Below are 26,637 nucleotides of genomic sequence, written 5' to 3' on the forward strand. Positions count from 1 at the left end.
TTATTTTGTTTCAAATTGTTATGACTTTTTGTTTCATCGTAAAACAATTGTTTCTCCTCATAGAAGCTTATTCAAATTAAAATAATATTAATTTATTAATAATTTGACAATTTATATGTAAAAGATTTTAAAAAAATATGTTTACCAAACAAGTTCAAATAGTCATGACTATTTCAATAATTATCTATTTCAAATCATTATGACCTTTTGTTTTGTAATAAAACAATTGTCTCAGTTCATATACTCATATTTGAAATAAAATAATACTAATTTATTAATATTTTAAAAATTGAAGAGTAAGAGAATAAAAATAATGAATATGCTTACCACACAAGTTGAAATAGTTATGACTATTTCAATAATTATTTATTTCAAAATATTATGAGCTTTTGTTTTGTCATAAAACAATTGGTTGTATTTATGCAAGCTTATTTCGAATAAAATAATATAAATTTATTAATATTTCAAAAATTAATAATAAAATTTTGGAAAATAAGGCTATTTTTTGAACGCCTTCAAATAGTTATGACTATTTGAAAAATTATCTATTTTAAATCATTATGACCATTTGTTTGTCATAAACCAATTCTAAAATATTGGTAAATTAATAATATTCTAAAAGTTAATGAGGATTTAAAAAATAAATATGTTTGTTGATCCAATTCAAATAGTTAATACTATTAGAACAATTTCTATTTCAAATCATTTTGATCTTTTGTTTAGTCATAAAATAACTATTTCAGTTCATACATGCCTATTCAAAACAAAATAATACTAATTTATTAACATTCAAAAAATTAATAAGCAAGAAATTTTAAAAAAATAAATCTATTTACTAAACAAATTTAAATAGTTATGACTATTTGAATAATTATCTATTTAAAATCGTTATGACTTTTTATTTTATCATAAAACAATTATTCCAGTTCATAAAAGCTTATCTAAAATAAAATAATATTACTTTATTAACATTTTAAAAATCGATAAGTTAGAGATTCAAAACATAAATCAATTTATCGAATCAGTTCAAATAATTATGGCCATTTGACCTTTTCTTTTGTTATAAAATAATTATTTTTCATCATAAAACAATTATTTTTGGAATATTTATAGATTACTATTATTTTATTTTGAATGAAGTTATATAAACAAAAATAATTGTTTTATGACAAAACAAAAGGTCATAATGATTTGTAATAGATAACCGTTCAAATAGCCAGAGTTATTTTAATTGATTTAGTAAATAGATTTATTTTATAAATTTATTACTTATTATTTTAGGAAATATTAATAAATTAGTATTATTTTATTCCATTTAAGCTTGTATTAACCCAAAAAATTGCAAAAACTATTTGAACTTATTCGGCAAATAGATTTATTTTTTTAAACCTCTTTCTAATTAATTTTTTGAATCTTAATAACAAGCTTTTATGAATTGAAACGATTATTTTATGACTAAAAAAAGGTCAGAACAATTTCAAATAGATAATTTGTCTAATAGTCTTAACCATTTGAATTGATTTGGCAAACAAATTTATTTTTTAAATTTATTACTTCTTAATTTTTGAAATATTATTAAATTAGTGTTATTTTAATCAAAATAAGCTTGTACAAACAAAACAATTGTTTTACGACAAAAGAAAAAGTCATAATGATTTGAAATAGATAATCGTTCATATAATCTTAACTATTTGAATTGGTTTGGCTATTAGATTTATTTTTTAGTTTTCTTGGTTATTAAGTTTCAAAATATTATTAAATTAATATTATTTTATTATGAATAAAATAGTTTGAATAGAACTAATTATTTGATGACAAAATAAAATGTTATAACAATTTGAAATAGATAATTATTCAAATAGTCAAAATTATTTGAAATACTTTGGTAAATAGATTTACTTTTTAAATCTCTTATTGATTAATTTGGTAAATATTAATAAATTAGTATTATTTTTTTTAACGAACTTATATTAACAAAAACAATTGTTTTATGACAAAACAAAAAGTAATAATGATTTTAAATAGATAATTGTTCAAATAGTAATAATTATTTGAACTAGTTCGGTAAATAGAATTATTTTCTAAATCTTTTACAAATTTTTGAAATATTAATCAATTAGTTTCATTCTATTTCAAATAAGCTGGTATAAGTTAAAATAATTGTTTTATGACAAAACAAAAGGTCATAACAAGTTGAAATAAATAATTGTTTATACAGTCTTAACTATTTGAACTAGTTCGACAAATGAATTTATTTTTTAAATCTCTTAGTTATTAATTTTTAGAATATTCCTAAATTAGTACTATTTTCTTCCAAACAACCTTTTGTGAATAGAAACAATTGTTTTATAATAGAAAAAAAGGTTATAACAAATTGAAATAGATAATTGTTCAAATAGTCATAACTATATCAACTAGTTCAGTAAACAAATTTATCGTTTAAATCTCATATTAATTCTTGAAATATTAGCAAATTAGTATTATTTTATTTTGAATAAACTTGTATGTTGAAAAACAATTGTTTTATGACAAAACAAAAGGTAACAATGATTTGAAATAGATATTAATAATTGAATGGCCATAATTATTTGAATTGATTCAGTAAACTGATTTATGTTTTAAATCTTTTACTTATTAACTTTCAAAAAATTACTAAAGTAGTATTATTTTATTTTGGATAAGCTTTTATGATCTAAAACAATTGTTTTATGACAGAACGAAAGGTCATAACAATTTTAGATAGATAATTATTCAAATAGTCATAACTATCTATACTTGTTCAGTAAACAAATTTATTTTTTCAAATCTTTTACTTATTAATTTTTTGAACGTTAATAAATTAGTATTATTTTACTCCAAATAAACTTTTATGAATTGAAACAATTATTATATGACTAACAAAAGGTCAAAATGATTTGAAATATAACAATGTGAAATAGATAATTGTTCAAATAGTTATAACTATTTGAACTAGTATGGTAAACAGATTTATTTTTTAAATCTTTAATTAATTCTTGAAATATTAGTAAATTAGTATTATTTTATTTGGAATAAGCTTGTGTGTTGAAAAATAATTGTTTTATGACAAAACGAAAGGTAATAGCTATTTGAAATAGATTGTTGTTCAAATGGCCATAAGTATTTGAACTGATTTAGTAAATTGATTTATTTTTTAAATCTCTTCCTTATTAACTTTCAAAATATGAATAAAGTAGTATCATTTTATTTTGGATAAGTTTTCAAAAACTAAAACAATTGTTTTATAACAAAACAAAAGGTCATAACGATTTTAAATAGATAATTATTCAAATAGTCATAACTATTTGAACTTGTTCAGTAATCAAATTTATTTATTCAAATCTCTTGCTTATTAATTTTTTAAATGTTAATAAATTAGTATTATTTTATTCTAAATAAGCTTGTATGAACTGAAACAATTATTATATGACTAACCAAAAGGTTAGAATGATTTGAAATAGATAATTATTCTAATAGTCTTAACTATTTGAACTGGTTCAGCAAACACTTTTTTTAAAATCTCTTATTGATTTTTGGAATATTATTAAATTAGTATTATTTTTATCCAAATAAGCTTGTATAATCAGAAATAATTGTTTTATGAGAAAACAAATATCATAATGAATTGAGATTGATATTTGTTCAAATAGTCATAACTATTTGAACTAGTTCGAAAAATAACTTTAGTTTTTAAATCTCTTGCTTATTAATTTTTGAAATACTAATAAAGTAGTATTTCGAAAAAGTTTTTATGAACTGAAACAATTGTTTTATGACAAAACAAAAGGTCATAACGACTTTAAATAGATAATTGTTCAAATAGTTAAATCTATTTGAGTTTGGTAAATGATTTATTTTTTTAAATCTCTTGCTCACTAACTTTTTGAATGTCAATAAAATAGTATTATTTTATTCTGAATAAGCTTGTATAAATTGAAATAATTGTTTTATGACTAAACAAAAGGTCAGAACAATTTGAACTAGATAATTGTTATAATAGTTTTAACAATTTGAACTAGTTTGACAAACACATTTATTTTTTAAATATCTTACTGATTAATTTTTAAAATATTATTAAATTAATATTATTATAATTTGAATAAGCTTATATGGAAAGAAACAATTGTTTTATGACAAAATAAAGATCTTAATGATTTGTGATAGATAATTATTCAAATAGGCATAACTATTTGAACTAATTCAGTAAACAATTTTAGTTTTTAAATCTCTTATTAATTTTCAAAATATTAATAGATCAGTATTATTTTGTTCTGAATAATTTTGCATGAACAGAAACAATTATTTTATGACAAAACAAAAGGTCATAACAATTCAAATTAGATAATTGTTCAAATGGACATGATTATTTGAACTTGTTCCGTAAATAGATTAATTTTTTAAATCTCCTACCTATTAGTGTTCAAAATTTTAATAAATTAGTATTATTTTTTTTGAATAAATTTGTATGAACAGAAACAACTATTTTATGACAAAACAAAAGATCATAACTATTTGAAATAAAATAATTGTTCAGATAGTCATAACTAATTGAACTTGCTTAGTAAACAGATTTATTTTTTAAATCTTTTACTTATTAATTTTTGGAATATTAATAAACTAGTATTATTTTATTTTGAATATGCTTGTATGAACAAAAACAATCGGTTTATGACAAAACAAAATGTCATAGCCATTTAAAGGTGTTCAAAAAATAGATTTATTTTTAAAATTTTTACTTATTAGTTTTTGGAAAATTAATAAATTTATATTATTTTATTTGGAATAAGCTTGTATGAACATAAATAATTGTTTTATGAAAAAACAAAATGTCATAACAATTTAAAATAAAAAATTGTTTAAATAGTCATAACTATTTGAACTTGTTTGGTAAATAGATTCATTTTTTAAATCTCTTACTCAATAATTTTTAGAATATTAATAAATTAGTATTTTTTTTCAAATACGCTTGTATGAACTGATACAATTGTTTTATACCAAACAAAAGGTCATAACAATTTGAAATAAATAATTATTCAAACAGTTATGACTATTTGAACTTGTTTAGTAAACATATATATTTTTAAAATCTATTACTTATTAATTGTTGAAATATTAATAAATTAATATTATTTTAATTCGAATAACCTTTTATGAATAGAAACAATTGTTTTATGGCAAAACAAAAGTCATAACAGTTTAAAATAAATAATTGTTTAAATAGTCATAACAATTTGAACTTGTTGGATAAACAGATTTATTTTTTAAATCTTTTACTTATTAATTGTCATAATATTAATAATTTTATATTATTTTATTTGAAATAGGCTTCTATGAACAGAAAAAATTATTTTATGACAAAACAAAAGGTTATAGCAATTTCAAATAGATAATTGTTCAAATTATCATAATTATTTAAACTTGTTTGGTAAAAAAATTCATTTTTTAAGTCTCTTAATTATTAATTTTTAGAAAACTAATAAATTGGCATTATTTTATTTCAACATACTTATATGAACTAAAACAATTCTTTTATGACAAAACAAAAGGTCATAGCGATTTGAAATAGATAATTATTCATATAGTCATCATTAATTGATCTAGTTCTGTAAACATATTTATTTTTAAATTTTTTACTTATTAATTGTCAAAATATTAATAAATTAGTATTATTTAATCTGAATAAGATTGTATGAACAAAAACAATTGTTTTACAATAGAACAAAAAGTCATAAGGATTTGAAATAAATAATTTGTCAAATAGTCATAACTATTTGAACTGGTTTGATAAATAGATTTATTTTTTAAATCTCTTATTAGTTTTTGAAATATTAATAGATTAGTATTACTTTATTCTGAACAAACTTATATGAAAAAAAAAATTTGTTTTATGACAAAATAAGAGGTCAAACGATTTGAAATAGATAATTGTTAAAATAGTCATAATTATTTGAATTGGTTAGGTAAATAGAATTATTTTTTTAAATCTCTTACTTATTAATTTTTGAAATATTAATAAATTTATTTTTTTGTTCCAAATAAGCTAGTATGAATTCAAAAAATTGTTTTATGATAAAATAAAAGGTCATAACATTTTAAAATAGATAATTGTTATTAGAGTCTTAAATATTTGAAATGGCTCGACAAACAAATTTATTTTTAATTCTCTCAGTTATTAATTTTTGGAGTATTATTATATTAGTATTATTTTATTCTGAATAAGCTTGTATGAACAAAAATAATTGTTTTAAGATAAAAAAAATTATAACAATTTGAAGTATACAATTGTTCCAATAATCATAACTATTTGAACTGGTTTGGCAAATAGATTTATTTTTTAAATCTCTTATTAATTTTTGAAAGATTAATAAATTAGTATCTTTCTATTCTAAATAAGCTTGAACGATTAAAAACATTTGTTATATGGCCAATAAAAAGGTAAAAATGATTTGAAATAGATAATTATTGAAAATGGCCATAATTATTTGAAATGATTTGATAAACAAATTCACTTTTTAAATCACTTATTAATTTTTGGAATATTAATAAATTTTTATCATTTTATTTCAAATAAGCTTGTATGAACTGGAATGATTATTTTATGACAAAAGAAAAAGGTCATAACAATTTGAAATAGATAATTGTTCATATAGTCTTAACTTTTTGAACTACTTTGGCAAATAGATTTATTTTTTTAAATCTTTTAGTTATTAATTTTTGAAATATTATTAAATTAGTATTATTTTATTCTAAATAAGCTTGTACAAACTAAAATAATTATTTTATAATGGAACAAAAGGTTATAATGATTTGAAATAGGTAATTACTTAAATAGGAACTGGTTCGATAAATAGATTTATTTTTTAAATCTCCTACTTATTAAATTTTGACATATTAATAAATTAGTATTATTTTTTAAATCTCCTACTTATTTTACTTGTATGATGAAAAACATTTGTTTTATGATAAAAAAAAAGTTCATAATGCTTTGAAATAAATAATTATTGAAATGGCCATAATTATTTAAACTGATTTGGTAAATAGATTTACTTTTAAATTGCTTACTTATTAATTTTTAGAATATTAATAAATTATTGTTATTTTATTTCAAATAAACTTGTATGCACTGAAGCAATTATTTTACGACAAAACAATAGGTCATAACGATTTTAAATATACAATTGTTTAAATAGTTGTAACTATTTGAATTTATTCAAAAAACACATTTATTTTTTAAAATCTTTTGCTTAATAATTTTTGAAATATTAATAAATTAGTATTATTTTATTTTGGATAAGCTTTTATGAATCGAAATGATTGTTTTATGACAAAACAAAGGTCATAACAATTTTAAATAAGTAATTGATCAAATAGTCATAACTATTTGAGCTTTTTTGGTAAACAAATTTATTTTTTCAAATCTCTTGCTTATTAATTTTTTGAATGTTAATATATTAGGATTATTTTATTCCAAATAAGTTTGTATGATATGAAGCAAATATTTTATGACTAAAAAAAGGTCAGAACGATTTGAAATAGGTAATTATTCTTATAGTTTTAACTATTTGAACTAGTTTAATAAACACATTTTATTTTTTAAATCTCTTATTAATTTTGGGAATATTATTAAATTAGTATTTTTTTTAACCAAATAAGCTTCTATGATAAAAAACAATTATTTTATGACAAAACAAAGATCATAAAGACTTGAGATTAATAATTGTTCAAATAGTCATAACTATTCGAACTGGTTTGATAAACAGATTTATTTTTTAAATCTCTTATTAATTTTTGAAATATTAATTAATTAATATTATTTTATTTCAAATAGGCTTGTATGATCAAAAACAATTGTTTTATAACAAAACAAAGGTCATAATATTTGAAATAGATAATTGTTCAAATGGCCATAATTATTTTAATTGATTCAGTAAACAAATTTATTTTTTAAATCTCTTTCTTACTAATTTTAGAAATATTAATAAAGTAGTATTATTTTATTTCGTATAAGCTTGTACTAATTGAAACAATTGTTTTATGACAAAACAAAAGGTCATAATGATTTTAAATAGACAATTGTTCAAAGAGTAGTAACTATTTGAACTTGTTTGATAAATAGATTTATTTTTTTAAATCTCTTTCTTATTAAATTTTTTAATGTTAATAAATTAGTATTAATTTATTCCGAATAAGCTTGTATGAACTTAAACAATTATTTTACGACTAACCAAAAGGTTAGAATGATTAGAAATAGATAGTTGTTATAATAGTCTTAACCATAAGAATTGGTTCAGTAAGCAAATTTATTTTTCAAATCTCTTACTTATTAATTTTTGAAATATTATTAAATCTATATTATTTTAATCTGAATAAGCTTGTATGAACAAAAAAAATTGTTTTATGACAAACCAATAGGTCATAATGATTTTAAATTGATAATTGTTCATATAGTCTTAACTATTTGAACGGTTCGACAATTAGATTTATTTTTTATTTTCTTGGTTATTAAGTTTCATAACATTATTAAAGTAGTGTTATTTTATTCATAATAGTATGGACAAAACCAACTATTTGATGACAAAACAAAATGTTATAACAATTTGAAATAGATAATTATTCAAATAGCCAAAACTATTTGAAACAATTAGTAAAGAGATTTACTTTTTAAATCTTTTACTGATTAATTTTCTAAATATTAATAAATTAGTATTATTTTATTTCTAATAGATTTATATGAACAAAAATTACGGTTTGATGATAGAACAAAAAGCAATAATGATTTGAAATAGATAATTATTCAAATAGTTATACTTATTTGAACTAGTTCGATAAATAGAATTATTTTTTAAATCTTTTACTTATAAAATTTTGAAATATTAACAAATTAGTTTTATTTTATTCCGAATAAACTTGTATAAGCTAAAATAATTGTTTTATAAGAAAACTAAAAATCATAACAATTTGAAATAGATAATTGTTTGTATAGTCTTAACTATTTGAACTAGTTTGATAAACGGATTTATTTTTTAAATCTCTTAGTTATGATTTTCAGAATATTATTAAATTAGTATTATTTTATTTCGAATAAACTTGTATGAATAGAAATAATTGTTTTATGATAGAACAAAAGATTATAACAATTTGAAATAGATAATTATTCAAATAGTCATAGCCATTTGAACTAGTTCGGCAAACAAATTTATTTTTTAAATCTCTTACTAATTCTTTAAATATTAATAAATTAGTATTATTTTATTTCGAATAAGCTTGTAGGTTGACAAACAATTGTTTTATGACAAAATGAAAGGTAATAATGATTTTATTTCAAGTAAGCTTGTATGTTGAAAAACAATTATTTTATTACAAAATGAAAAGTAATAACGATTTAAAATAGATATTTGTTCGAATAGCCATAAGTATTTGAACTGATTCGATAAATTGATTTATTTTTTAAATCTCTTACTTATTAATTTTTGAAACATTAACAAAGCAGTATTATTTTATTTTGGATATGCTTTTATAAACTGAAACAATTGTCTTATGACAAATCAAAAGTTCATAACGATTTTAAATAGGTAATTGTTGAAATAACCATAACTATTTGAATTTGTTTGATAAATAGATTTATTTTTTCAAGTCTCTTGCTTATAAATTTTTGACTATTAGTAAATTAGTATTATTTTATTTCAAATAAACTTGTATGAATTAAAACAGTTATTTTATGACTAAACAAAAAGTTATAACCTTTTACTTATTAATTTTTGAAGTATTATTAAATTAACATTATATTTATCTGAATAAACTTGTATGATCAAAAACAATTTTTTTACGACAAAAAAAAATATCATAACAATCTGAGATTAATATTTGTTCAAATAGTTGTAAATATTTGAACTAGTTCAAAAAATAGCTTTAGTTTTTAGAACTCTTGCTTAATAATTTTTGAAATATTAATAAAGTAGTATTATTTTATTTCAGATAAGTTTTTAAAACTAAAACAATTGTTTTATGACCAAACAAAAGGTCATAACGATTTTAAATAGTTAATTATTCAAATAGTCATATCTATTTGAGCTTGTTCAATAAATAGATTTATTTTTTTAAATCTCTTACTTATTAATTTTTCTAATGTTAATAAATAAGTATTATTTTATTTCGCATAAGCTTGTATGAATTGAAATAATTGTTTTATGATTAAACAAAAAGGTCAAAATAATTTGAAATAGATAATTATTCTAATAGTCTTAGCTATTTGAATTGGTTTGGCAAAATACTTTTATTTTTATTATTAAATTAATATTATCTTAATCTAATTAAGCTTACATGAAAAAAACAATTGTTCTATGACAAAATAAAGATCACAATGATTTGAGATAGATAATTTTTTAAATAATCATAACTATTTGAATTGGTTTAGTAAATAGATTTAGTTTTCAAATCTCTTATTAATTTTCAAAATATTAATAAATCAGTATTATTTTATTTTGAATAATTTTGAATGAACAAAAATAATTGTTTTGCAATAAAACAAAAGGTCTTAATGATTTAAAATAGATAATTGTTCAAATGAACATGTCTATTTGAACTTGTTTGGTAAACAAATTTATTTTTTAAATCTCCTACGTATTAATTTTCAAAATATTAATAAATTAGTATTATTTTATTATGAATAAACTTGTATGAATAGAAACAATTGTTTTATGACAAAACAAAAGATCATAACCATTTAAAATAAATAATTATTCAAGCAATCATAACTATTGGAGCTTGCTTGGTAAATAAATTTATTTTTTAAATCTTTTACTTTTTAATTTTTGGAATATTAATGAAGTAATATTATTTATTTTGTATAAGCTTCTATGAATAGAAACAATTGGTTTATGATGAAACAAAAGTTCATAGCTATTTTTAAAATAGATAATTGTTGAAATAGTCATAACATTTTAACGTGTTCAGAAAACATATTTATTTTTTAAATTTTAACTTACTAGTTTTTGAAATATTAATAAATTTATATTATTTTATTTGGAATAAGTTTATACGAAAGAAACAATTGTTTTATGATAAAACAAAAGCTTATAATAATTTGAAATAGATAATTATTCAAATATTCATAACTATTTGAACTTGTTCAGTAAATAGATTCATTTTTTAATTTCTTACTCATTATTTTTCAAAATATTAATAAATTTGTATTATTTTATTTCAAATTAGCCTATATGAATTGGTACAATTGTTTTATAATGAAACAAAAGTTCATAACTATTTGAAATAGATAATTATTCAAATAGTTATGACTATTTGAACTTGTTTGGTAAACATATTTATTTTCAAAATCTTTTACTTATTAATTGTCTAAATATTAATAAATTAATATTATTTTAATCCGAATAAGCTTGTGTGAACAGAGTCAATTATTTTATGACAAAATAAAAAGTTATAACAATTTAAAATAAATAATTGTTCGAATAGCCATAATTATTTAAACTTATTTAGTAAACAGATTTACTTTTTAAATTTTTTATTTATTAATTGTTTGAATATTAGCAAATTTGTATTATTTTATTTAAAATAAGCTTGTATGAATAAAAGATTTGTTTTATGACAAAACAAAAGCTCATAGTGATTTGAAATAGATAATTGTTCAAATAATTATAACTATTTAAACTTGTTTGGTGAATAGATTCATTTTTTAAATCTCTTATTAATTTTTAGATTATTAATAAATTAGAATTATGTTATTTTGAATAAGCTTGTACGAACATAAATAATTATTTTGTGATAAAACAAAAGGTTATAACAATTTGAAATAGATAATTGTTTAAACAATCATAACTATATGCATTGGTCAGGCTAACATATTAATTTTTTAAATCCATTACTTATTAATTTTTAGAAATTAATAAATTAGCATTACTTTATTCCAAATAAGGCTATATGAATAAAAACAATTGTTTCATGATAAAACAAATGGTCACAATGATTTGAAATAAATAATTTTTTAAATAGTTAAACTGGTTTAGTAAGCTGATTTATTTTTTATTTCTCTTACTTATTAATTTTTAAAATATTAATAAATTAATATTATTTTATTTTGAACAAACTTGTTTAATAAAAGAATTTTTTTTATGACAAAACAAAAAGTCATAACATCTTGAAATAGATAATTGTTCAAATAGTCATAATTATTTGAACTGGTTCGGCAAACATAATTATTTCTTAAATCTCTTACTAATTAATTTTTGAAATATAATAAATTTATTTTATTTTATTCTAAACAAGTTAGGAAGAACTGAAAATTTTATTTTATAATAAAACAAAATATCATAGCAATTTAAAATAAAGAATTGTTCATATAGCCCTAACTATTTGAACTGGTTCAATAAACAAATTTATTTTCTTAAATTTCTTAGTTATTAATTTTCATAATATTATTACATTAGTATTATTTTATTTTGAATAAACTTGTATGAACAAAATTAATTGTTTTATGACAGAACAAAAGGTTATAAGAAATTGAAATATATAATTGTTCAAATAGTCATAACAATTTAAATTGGTTTAGTAAACAAAATTATTTTTTAAATCTCCTACTTATTAATTTTGAAATATTAATAAATTAGCATTATTTTATTTCAAATAGGCTAGTATGATGAAAAACAATTGTTTTATGACAAAACAAAAGTTCATAACAATTTGAAATAGATAATTGTTCAAATGGCTGTAATTATTTGAACTGATTTGATAAACTGATTTATGTTTTAGATCTTTAACTTATCAATTTTTAAAATATTAATAAAATATATTATTTTATTTTGGATAAGTTTTTATGAATTGAAACAATTTTTTTATGATAATAATAAAAGGTCATATTGATTTTAAATAGATAATTGTTGAAATATTCATAACTATTTCAATTTGTTCAATAAACAGATTTATTATTTTTAATTCCTTGCCTAGTAATTTTGTGAATGTTAATAAATTAGTATTATTTTATTTTGAATAAACATGTATGAATTGAAACAATTATTTTATGACTAAACAAAAGGTCAAAACAATTTGAAATAGATAATTGTTCTAATAGTTTTAACTATTTGAATTGGATTGGCAAACACATTTATTTTTTAAATCCTTACCTATTAATTTTTAGAATATTGTTAATTTAGCAATATTTTACCCCAAATAAGCTTGTATGAACAAAAACAAATGTTTTAGGACAAAACAACGATCATAACAATTTGAGATAGATAAATGTTTAAATAATCATATCTATTTGAACTGGTTTGATAATGAGATTTAGTTTTTAAATCTCTTATAAATTTTTTAAATAGTAATAAATTAGTATTATTTTATTCTAAATAATTTTGTATGAATAGAAACAATTGTTTTATGACAAAACAAAATGTCATACCAATTAGAAATAGATAATAGTTCAAATGGACATGACTATTTGAACTTGTTCAGTAAATAGATTAATTTTTTAAATCTTCAACTTATTAATTTTTAGAATATTAATAAATTAGTATTATTTTATTTCAAATAAACTTGTATGAATAGAAACAATTGTTTTATGACAAAATAAAAGATCATAACGATTTGAAATAAATAATTGTTCAAATAGTAATAACTATTTGAACTCACTCAGTAAACAAATTTATTCTTTAAATCTTTTACTTATTAATTTTGAATATTAATAAATTAATATTATTTTATCCTAAATATGCTTGTTTGACCAGAAAGAATTGGTTTATGAGGTCATAATGATTTGAAATATATAATTGTTCCAATAGTCATAACTATTTGAACGTGTTCAAAAAATAGCTTTATTTTCTAAAATTTTACTTATTAATTTTTGGAATATTAATAAATTTATATTATTTTATTCAAAATAAGCTTGCATGAATAGAACCAATTGTTTTATGACAAAATAAAAGGTTATAATGTTTTGAAATAGATAACTGTTCAGATAGTCATAACTATTTGAACTTGTTCGGTAAGTAGATTCTTTTTTAATTATTTTACTCTTTAATTTTTGGAATATTAATAAATAAGTATTATTTTATTTCAAATAAGCTTATATGAGTGGAAACAATTCTTTTATTACAAAACAAAAGGTCACAATGATTTAAAATAGATAATTATTCAAATAGTCATTACTATTTGAACTTATTTAGTAAACATATTTATTTTTTAAATCTTTTACTTATAAATTTTCAAAATATTAATAAATTAATATTTTTTTAATCTGAATAAACTTGTATGAATAGAAACAATTGTTTTATGACAAAACGAAAAGTCATAACAAGTTGAAATAAATAATTATTCAAATAGTCATAACAATTTGAACTTGTTTGGTAAACATATTTATTTTTTAAACCTTTTACTTATTAATTTTCTTAATATTAATAAATTTATAACTTATTTATTTTCTTAATGTTAATAAATTTACATTATTTTATTCGAAATAAGCTTGTATGAACAAAAAAAAAATTTTATGACAAAGCAAAAGGCTATAGTGATTTCAAATAGATAACTGTTTGAATAATCATAATTATTTAAACTTGATTGGTAAACATATTCATTTTTTAAATCTCTTAATTATTAATTTTCAAATTATTAATAACTTAGTATTATTTTATTTCGAATAAGCTTATACGAGCTACAATAATTTTTTTATGATAAAAGAAAAGGTCATAATAAATTGACAAAACAAAAACATAAGTATAACTTACCAAACCAGTTCAAATAATTATAACTATTTGAACAATTATCTATTTCAAATTGTTATTACTTTTTGTTTTGTCATAAAAAAATTTGTTTTTGTTAATATAAGTTTGTTTGAAATAAAATAATACTAATTTATTAATGTTTAGAAAATTAATCGGCAAGAGATTTAAAAAGTAAATCTGTTTACTAAACCATTTCAAATAGTTATGACTATTTGAACAATTGTCTATTTAAAATCGTTATAACCTTTTGATTTGTCATAAAACAATTGTTTCTTTTCATACAAGCTTATTTGGATTAAAATAATACTAATTTAATAAAATTTCAAAAATTAGTAAGAGATTTTAAGGAAATAAATATGTTTACCAAACTAGTTCAAATAGTTAAGACTATAGAATAATTATCTATTTCAAATCATTTTGACCTATTGTTTAGTCATAAAACAATTATTTAATTTCATATAAGCTTATTCAAAATAAAATAATACTAATTTATTAACATTCAAAAAATTAATGAGCAAAAGATTTTAAACAAAAAATCTATTTACCGAACAAGTTTAAATAGATTTGACTATTGGACAATTATCTATTTAAAGACGTTATGACCTTTTGTTTTGTTATAAAACAATTGTTTCAGCTCATAAAAACTTATCCAAAATAAAATAATACTACTTTATTAATATTTCAAAAATTAATAAGCAAGTGATTTAAAAACTGTAGCTATTTTCTGAACAAGCTTAGATAGTTAGGAATATTTGAACAAATATCAACCCCAAATCATTATGATATTTGTTTTCTCATAAAACCACTGTTTTCTGATCATACAAGCCTATTCGGATAAAAATAATATTAATTTAATAATATTTCAAAAATTAATGAGAGATTAAAAAAATAAATGTTTTTGCCAAACCAGTTCTAATAGTTAAGACTATTAGAATAATTATCTATTTCAAATCGTTTTGACCTTTTATTTAGTTATATTATAATTGTTTCAGTTCATACAAGCTTATTTGAAATAAAATAATACTAATTTATTAACATTTGAAAAATTAATAAGCATGAGATTTGAAAAAATAAATATGTTTATCGAACAAATTCAAATAGCTATGACTATTTGAACAATTATCTATTTGAAACTGTTATGACCTTTTATTTTGTCATAAAATAATTGTTTTAATTCATAAAAGTTTATCCAAAATAAAAAAAATACTACTTTATTTCAAAAATTAATATGTAAGAGATTTAAAAAATAAATCATTTTATTGAATCAATTCAAATAACTATGGCTATTTGAACAACTATCTATTTCAAATTGTTATTACCTTTTGTTTTGTCATAAAACAATTGTTTTTCATCATACAAGCTTATTTGAAATAAAATAATCCTAATTTATTAACATTTAAAGAATTAATAAGAGATTTAAAAAATAAATTTGTTTTTTTAAACCAGTTCAAATAGTTATGACTATTTGAATAATTATCTATTTCAAATTGTTATAACCTTTTATTTTATCATAAAACAATTGTGTCTGGTCATACAAGCTTATTCGAAATAAAATAATACTAATTTAGTAATATTCTAAAAACTAATAACTAAGAGATTTAAAAAATAAATCTGTTTACCAAATCAATTCAAACAATTAAGACTATATGAACAATTATTTATTTTAAATTTTTATGACCTTTTGTTTTGTCATAAAATAATTATTTCAACTCATAAAAGCTTATTTGGAATAGAATAAAACTAATTTATTAATATTTAAAAAATTTATATATAAGAGATTTAGAAAATAATTTTATTTACTGAACCAATTGAAATAATTATAACTATTTAAATAATTATCTATTTCAAATCGTTATTACTTTTTGTTTTGTCCTAAAACAATTGTTTTTGTTAATATAAATTTGTTTGAAATAAAATAATACTAATTTATTAGTATTTAGAAAATTAATCAGTAAGAGATTTAAAAAGTAAATCTGCTTGCCAAAACATTTCAAATAGTTTTAACTATTTGAATCATTATCAATTTCAAATCATTATAACATTTTATTTGAATAGTTTTGACTATTCGTATTATTTTATTCAAAATAATATAATACTAATTTAATAATATTTCAAAACTTAATAACCAAGAAAATTAAAAAATAAATCTAATTGTCAAACTAGTTAAAATAGTTAAGACTATATGAATGGCTATCTATTTCAAGTCGTTATGACTTTTTCTTTTGTCATAGGTCAATTGTTTTGTTCATATAAGCTTATTCAAATTAAAATAATACTAATTTAATAATATTTTAAAAATTAATAAGAGATTTAAAAATACTTTTGTTTATCGAATCAGTTTAAATGGTTAAGACTATTGGAATAATTATATATTACGAATCGTTATAAACTTTTGCTTAGTCATAAAACAACTATTTCAATTCATACAAGCTTATTCAGAATAAATTAATACTAATTTATTAACATTCAAAAAATTAATAAGAAAGAGATTTAAAAAAAATATATGTTTACTGAACAAGTTCAAATAGTTATTATTATTTGAACAATTGTCTATTTAAAATCGTTATAACCTTTTAATTTGTCATAAAACAATTGTTTCTCTTATACAAGCTTATTTGGATTAAAATAATACTAATTTAATAAAATTCCAAAAATTAGTAAGTAACAGATTTAAAAAAAAATAAATGTGTTTGCTGAACTGATTCAAATAGTTAAGACCATTAAACAATTATCTATTTCAAATCATTATAACCTGTTGTTTAGTCATAAAAAAATTATTTCATTTCATACAAGCTTATTCCAAATAAAATAATACTAATTGATTAAGATTCAAAAAATTAATGAGCAAAAGATTTAAAAAAAAACTTGTTTACCGAACAAGTTTAAACAGATTTGACTATTGGACAATTATCTATTTAAAGTTGTTATGACCTTTTGTTTTGTTATAAAACAATTGTTTCAGTTCATAAAAACTTATCCAAAATAAAATAATACTACTTTATTAATATTTCAAAAATTAATAAGCAAGGGATTTAAAAACTAAAGCTATTTTCTAAACTAGTTTAAATAGTTATGAATATTGGAACAAATATCAACCTCAAATTGTTATGATATTTGTTTTCTTATGAAACAATTGTTTCTGATCATACAAGCCTATTTGGATAAAAATAATACTAATTTAATAATATTCCAAAAATTAATGAGAGATTTAAAAAATAAATGTGTTTGCCGAAACAATTTTAATAGTGAAGACTATTAGAATAATTATTTATTTCAAATCATTCTAACCTTTTGTTTAGTCATATAATAATTGTTTCAGTTCATACAAGCTTATTCAGAATAAAATAATACTAATTTATTAACATTTGAAAAATTAATAAGCATGAGATTTGAAAAAATAAATATGTTTACCGAACAAGTTCAAATAGTTATGACTATTTGAACAATTATCTATTTAAAATTGTTATGACTTTTTATTTGTCATAAAACAATTGTTTTAGTTCGTAAAAGCTTATCCAAAATAAAATAATACTACTTCATTTCAAAAATTAATAAGTAAGAGATTTAAAAAGTAAATCAATTTATTGAATCAATTTAAATAATTATGGCCATTTGAACAATTATCTATTTTAAATCATTATTACCTATTGTTTTGTCATAAAAAAATTGTTTTTCAACATACAAGTTTAGTCAAAATAAAATAATCCTCATTTTTTAACATTTTAAGAATTAATAAGAGATTTAAAAAATAAATTTGTTTTCTGTACCAGTTCAAATAGTTATAACTATTTGAATAATTATATATTTTAAATTGTTATAACCTTTTGTTCATCAAAAAGCAATTGTTTGGTCATACAAGCTTATTCGAAATAAAATAATACTAATTTAGTAATATTCTAAAAATTAATAACTAAGAGATTTAAAAAATAAATCCATTTACCAAATCAGTTCAAACAATTAAGACAATATGAACAATTATTTATTTTAAATTTTTATGACCTTTTGCTTTGTCATAAAATAATTATTTCAACTCATAAAAGCTTATTTGGAATAGAATAAAACTAATTTATTAGTATTTAAAAAATTTATAAGTAAGAGATTTAGAAAATAATTCTATTTGCCAAACCAGTTGAAATAATTATAACTATTTGAATAATTATCTGTTTCATATCGTTATTACTTTTTGTTTTGTCATAAAACAATTGTTTTTATTAATATAAGTTTGTTTGAAATAAAATAGTACTAATTTATTAATATTTAGAAAATTAATAAGTAAGAGATTTAAAATGTAAATTTGCTTGCCAAAACATTTCAAATAGTTTTGACTGTTTAAATAATTATCTATTCCAAATCATTATAACCTTTTATTTGAATAGTTTTGACTGTTCATACTATTTTATTCAAAATAAAATAATACTAATTTAATAATATTCCAAAACTTAATAACCAAGAAAATTAAAAAATAAATCTAATTGCCAAACTAGTTCAAATAGTTAAGACTATATGAATGATTATCTATTTCAAATTGTTATGACATTTTCTTTTGTCATAGAACAATTGTTTTGTTCATATAAGCTTATTTGGATTAAAATAATACTAATTTAATAATATTTTGAAAATTAATAAGAGATTTAAAAAATAACTTTGTTTACTGAATCAGTTCAAATGGTTAAAACTATTAGAATACTGCAAATCATTCTAACCTTTTGCTTAGTCATAAAACAACTGTTTCAATTCATACAAGCTTATTGAAAATAAATTAATACTAATTTATTAACACTCAAAAAATTATTAAGAAAGAGATTTAAAAAAACAAATCTATTTACCAAACAAGTTTAAATAGTTATTATTATTTGAACAATTGTCTATTTAAAATCGTTATAACCTTTTGATTTGTCATAAAATAATTGTTTCTTTTCATACAAGCTTATTTGGATTAAAATAATACTAATTTAATAAAATTCCAAAAATTAGTAAGTAAGAGATTTAAAAAAAAAAAATGTGTTTGGTGAACCAATTCAAATAGTTCAGACTATTGACAATTATCTATTTCAAATCTTTTAACCTGTTGTTTAGTCACAAAAAATTTATTTCATTTCATACAAGCTTATTCAAAATAAAATAATACTAATTTATTAACATTCAAAAAATTAATGAGCAAAAGATTTTTTAAAAAAATTTGTTTATCGAGCAAGTTTAAATAGATTATTCATAATTGTTCATCGAGCAAGTTTAAATAGATTTTTTAATAATTGTTTTAGTTCATACAAGCTTATTCATAATAAAATAACACTAATTTATTAACATTTTAAAAATTAATAAGCATGAGATTTAAAAAAATAAATATGTTTACCGAACAGGTTCACATAGTTTGACTATTTGAATAATTATCTATTTGAAAACATTATGACCATTTGTTTTGTCGTAAAACAATTGTTTTAGTTCATAAAAGCTTATCCAAAATAAAATAATACTACTTTATTAATATTTCAAAAATTAATAAGTAAGATATTTAAATAATAAATCAGTTTATCGAATTAGTTCAAACAATTATGGCCATTTGCCCAATTATCTATTTCAAATTGTTATTACCTTTTGTTTTGTCTTAAAAATTTTTTTTTTCAACATGCAAACTTATTTGAAATAAAATAATACTAATTTATTAATTTTTAAAGAATTAATAAGAGATTTAAACAATAAATTTGTTTTCTAAACTAGTTTAAATAGTTGACTATTTCAATAATTATCTTTTCAAATTGTTATAACCTTTTGTTCTATCATAAAACAATTGTGTCTGATCATTCAAACTTATTCAAAACAAAATAATACTAATTTAGTAATATTTTAAAAATTAATAACTAAGAGATTTAAAAAATAAATCCATTTACCGAATTAATTTAAATAATTAAGATTATATTAACAATTATTTATTTTAAATTTTTATGACCTTTTGCTTTGTCATAAAATAATTATTTCAACTCATAAAAGCTTATTCAGAATAGAATAAAACTAATTTATTAATATTTCAAAAATTTATAAGTAAGAGATTTAGAAAATAATTCTTTTTGCCAAACCAGTTCAAATAATTATAACTATTTGAATAATTAACTATTTCAAATTGTTATTACTTTTTGTTTTGTCCTAAAACAATTGTTTTTGTTAATATAAGTTTGTTTGAAATAAAATAATATTAATTTATTAATATTTAGAAAATTAATCAGTAAGGGATTTAAAAAGTAAATCTACTTGCCAAATCATTTCAAATAGTTTTAACTATTAGAATAATTATCTATTTCAATTCATTATAACCTTTTATTTTAATAGTTTTGACTATTCATACTATTTTATTCAAAATAAAACAATACTAATTTAATAATATTCTAAAACTTAATAACCAAGAAAATTAAAAAATAAATCTAATTACCGAATTAGTTCAAATAGTTAAGACTATATGAATGATTATCTATTTCAAATCGTTATGACCTTTTTTTTTGTCCCAGAACAATTGTTTTGTTCATATAAGCTTATTCGGATTAAAATAATACTAATTTAATAATATTTTGATAATTAATAAGTAAGAGAATTAAAAAATAACTTTGTTTATTGAATCAATTCAAATGGTTAAGACTATTGGAATAATTATATATTGCAAATTGTTCTAACCTTTTGCTTAGTTATGAAATAACTATTTCAATTCATACAAGCTTATTCAGAATAAATTATTACTAATTTATTAACATTTAGAAAATTAATAAGAAAGAGATTTAAAAAAAATAAATCTGTTTATGGAACAAGTTGAAATATTTATTATTATTTGAACAATTGTCTATTTAAAAACATTATAACCTTTGATTTGTCATAAAATGATTGTTTTAGTTAATACAAGCTTAGACGGAATAAAACAATACTAATTTATTAATATTTCCTATATTAATAAGTAAGAAATTTAAAAAATAAATTTATTTACTAAATCAGTTAAAATAATAATGGCCTTTTGAATGATTATCTACTACAAATCGTTATGATGTTTTGTTTTGTCATAAAACAATTGTTTTTTATCATACAAGCTTATTTGAAATAAAATAATAGTAATTTATTAAAATTTCAAAAATTAATAAGTAATAGATTTAAAAAATAAATTTGTTTACCGAATCAGTTTAAATAGTTATGACTATTTAAACAATTATCAATCTTAAATTGTTAAAATCTTTGTTTTGTCATAAAACAACTGTTTCTAATCATAGAAGCTTATTTGATTAAAAGTAATACTAATTTAATAATATTTTAAAAATTAATAAGTAAGAGATTTAAAAAATAAATGTGTTTACCAACCTAGTTCAAATACTTAAAACTGTTAGAATAATTATCCATTTCAAATCATTCTAACCTCTTGTTTAATCATAAAATATTTGTTTCATATCTTACAAGCTTATTCGAAATAAAATAATTTAAATTTATTAACATTTAGAAAATTAATAAGCAAAAGATTTGAAAAAATAAATCCATCTACCAAACATGTTAAAATAGTTATTACTATTTGAATAGTTATTTATTTAAAATCATTATGACCTTTTGTTTTGACATAAAACAATTGTTTCAATTCATAAAAGCTTATCCAAAATAAAATAATACTAATTTTTTAATATTTCCAAAATTAATAAGCAAGAGTTTAAAAAAATAAATTTTTTACTGAAAAAATTCAAATAGTTACAACTATTTGAACAATTGTCTATTTAAAATCGTTATGACCTTTTGTTCTTCTATAAAATAATTGGTTCAATTCATTCAAACTTATTTGAAATAAAATAATACTAATTATTAATATTTCAAAAATTAATAATTGATTTAAAAAATGAATCTATTTAAATAATTATGACCATTTCAACAATTATCTATTTTAAATCATTATTACCTTTTGTTTGGTCATATAACAATCATTTTTTCATACAAGTTTATTTGAAATAAAATAGTATTAATTTATTAATCTTTAAAAAATTAATAAGTAAGAGATTTAAAAAAAATATGTTTACCAAATCAGTTCAAATAGTTATGACTATTTGATCAATTGAATACTTAAATTGCTATAAACTTTTGTTATGTCATGAAGCAATTATTTATGTTCATGCAAGTTATTCGAAATAAACTAGTACTGATCTAATAAAATTAAAAAAATTAATAATTAAGAGATTTAAAAAATAAATTTGTTTGCTGAACCAATTCAAATAGTTAAGACTATGAACAATTATCTATTTCAAATCATTATGACCATTTGTTTTGTTATAAAACAATTTTTTCAACTTATAGAAGCTTATTCGGAATAGAATAAAACTAATTTATTAATATTTCAAAAATTTATAAGTAAGAGATTTAGAAAATAATTCTATTTATTGAACCAGTTGAAATAATTATAATAATTTGAATAATTATCTATTTCAAATTGTTATTACTTTTTGTTTTGTGATAAAACAATTGTTTTGGTAATATAAGTTTGTTCAAAATAAAATAATACTAATTTATTAATACTTAGAAAATTAATCAGTAAGAGATTTAAAAAGTAAATTGCTTAACAAACCATAATAAAAGAATACAAATTTATTAATATGAAGACAATTATTAAGTAAAAGATTTAAAAAATAAATCTATTTACCAAACAAGTTCAAATCATTTTGACTATTTGAACAATTATTTATTTCAAATTGTTAAGAGTTTTTGTTTTATCCTAAAACAATTGTTTCTATTCATACAAGCTTATTTAGATTAAAATAATATTTATTTATTAATATTTTCATAATAATAAATAAAAAATTTTTAAAATAAATATATTTACCAAACAAGTTCAAATAGTCATGATTATTTGAATAATTATCTATTTCAAATCATTGTGACCTTTTTGTTTTGTAATAAACTAATTGCTTTAGTTCATATAAACTTATTTGAAATAAAATAATACTAATTTATTAATATTTCAAAAATTAAAGAGTAAGAGAATTAAAAAAATGAATTTGTTTACCAAACAAGTTCAAATAGTTACGAGTATCTAAAAAAATTCTATTTCAAAACATTATGACTTTTTGTTTTGTCATAAAACAATTGGTTTTGTTCATGCAAGCTTATTTCCTATAAAATAATATAAATTTATTAATATTCCAAAAATTAATAAGTAAAAATTTAAAAAATAAATCTATTTTCTAAATTCATTCAAATAGTTATGACTATTTGAACAATTTTCTATTTCAAATCGTTATGACCATTTGTTTTGTCATAAACTAATTTGTTTGATTCAAACAAGTTTATTCAAAATAAAATAATACTAATTTATTAATACTAAAAAATTAATAAGTAAAAGATTTAGAAAATAAATCTGTTTACCGAGCGAATTCAAATAGTTATGACTATTTGAACAATTATTTATTTCAAATCATTATGATCTTTTATTTTTATCATAAAACAATTGTTTTTATTCATTCAAGTTTATTTTGAATAAAATAATACTAATTTGTTATTCTTCTAAAAATTAATAAGTTGAAGATTTAAAAATTTAATATGTTTACTGAACAAGTTTAAATAGTTATGTCCATTTGAACTATTATCTAATTTAAATCATTAAGACATTTTGTTTTGTCTTAAAACAATTGTTTCTATTCATACAAAATTATTTGGAATAAAATAATACTAGTTTATTACTATTTTGAAAAATAATAAGACATTTAAAAATTAAATCTCTTTACCGAACCAATTCAAATAGTTATGACTAATTGAACAATTATCTATCACATATCATTATGATTTTTGTTTTGTCCTAAAATATTTGTTTCTATTCGTACAAGTTTATTCTAAGTAAAATATTGCTAAATTAATAATATTCTAAAATTAATAAGTAAGAATTTAAAAAATGAATGTGTTTACCGAACTAATGCAAATAGTTAAGATTATTAGAACAATTATCTATTTCGAATCATTCTGGCTTTTTGTTTAATAATAAAATACTTGTTTCTGTTCATACAAGCTTATTCAAAATAAAATAATACTAATTTATGAACATTCAAAAAATTAATAAGCAATAAATTAAAAAAATAAATTTGTTTACTGAACAAGTTTAAATAGTTATGACTATTTGAATAATTATCTATTTAAAATCATTATAACCTTTTATTTTATCATAAAACATTTGTTTCAATTCATAAAAGCTTATCTGAAATAAAATATTATTACTTTATTAATATTTTAAAAATTGATAAGTTAGAGATTTAAAATATAAAATTGGTTTATCGAATCAGTTCAAACAATTATGGCCATTTGAGCAATTATTTATTTTAAATCATTATGAAATTTTTTTTTCATAAAACAATTGTCTTTCATCATACAAGCCTATTTGGAAAAAAATATACTAATTTATTAATATTTCAAAAATTAATAAGTAGGAGATTTAAAAATAAATATGTTTACCGAACCAGTTCAAATAGTTATGACTATTTGAACAATTATTTATTTCAAATTATTATAACCTTTTGTTCTATCATAAAATAATTATTTCTATTCATACAAGCTTATTCAGAATATAATAATGCTAACGTAATAATATTATGAAAATTAATAACTTAGAGATTTAAAAAATAAATTTGTTTGCCAAACAAGTTCAAATAGTTAAAGCTATATGAATAATTCTCTATTTCAAATCGTTGTGACCTTTTGTTCTATCATAAAATAAATTTTTTAGTTCTTACTAACTTATTCAAAATGAAATAAAACAAATTTATCAGTACTTGAAAAATTAATCAGTAAGAAATTTGAAAAATAATTTTGATTGCCGAACCAGTTCAAATAATTATAACTATTTGAACAATTATCTATTTCAAATCATTATGACCTTTTGTTTTGTCATAAAACAAATGTTTTTGTTCAAATAAGTTTGTTCAGAATAAAATAATATTAATTTATTAACATTTTGAAAATTAATAAGAGAATTAAAAAATAAATCTATTCACTAAAATAGTTCAATAAGTTATAATTATTTGTACAATTATTTATTTCAAATCACTATGACCATTTTTTTGTTATAAAACAATTGTTTCTCTTCATACAGTCTTATTCAAAATAAAGTAATGCTAATTTATTAATATTCTAAAAATTAATAAGAAATGGATTTAAAAAATGAATATGTTGGCTTGACCAATGCAAATAGTTATGTCTACTTGAACAATTATTTGATCCAAATCATTATAACCTTTTGTTCATCACAAAACAATTGTTTTTGTTTTGCAAGCTTATTCGAAATAACATAATTCTAATCTATTAATACTCTGAAAGTTAATAAGTAATAGATTGAAAAAATGAATCTGTTTACCCAATAAGTTTAAATAGTTATGACTATTTGAACAATTATCTATTTCAAATCACTATAACCTTTTGTTTTGTCATAAAACAATTTTTTCTACTCATAAAAGCTTATTTCATATAAAATAATACAAATTTATTAATATTTAAACAATTAATAAGTAAAATATTTAAAAAAATAAATTTGTTTATTGAATAAGTTCAAACAGTTTTGATTGTTTGAACAATTATTTATTTTAAATCATTATGACTTTTAGTTTTCTTATAAAACAATTGTTTTTGTTCATACAAGCTTATTCAGATTAAAAATAATATTAGTTTATTAATATTTTGACAATTAATAAGAAAAAGAATTTAAAAATAAATATGTTTACCAAACAAGTTCAAATAGTCACAACTATTTGAATACTTTTTTATGTCAAATTGTTATGACCTTTTGTTTTATCATAAAATAATTGTATCAGTTCATATAAACTTATTCGAAGTAAAATAATACTAATTTATTAATATTCCAAACATTAATGAGTAAGAGAATTGAACAATTATCTATTTCAAATCA

Source organism: Durio zibethinus, chromosome 25, assembly GCF_047325235.1.
Source record: "Durio zibethinus cultivar Kanyao isolate XHJ-2024 chromosome 25, ASM4732523v1, whole genome shotgun sequence".
NCBI classification, from domain to species: domain Eukaryota; kingdom Viridiplantae; phylum Streptophyta; class Magnoliopsida; order Malvales; family Malvaceae; genus Durio; species Durio zibethinus.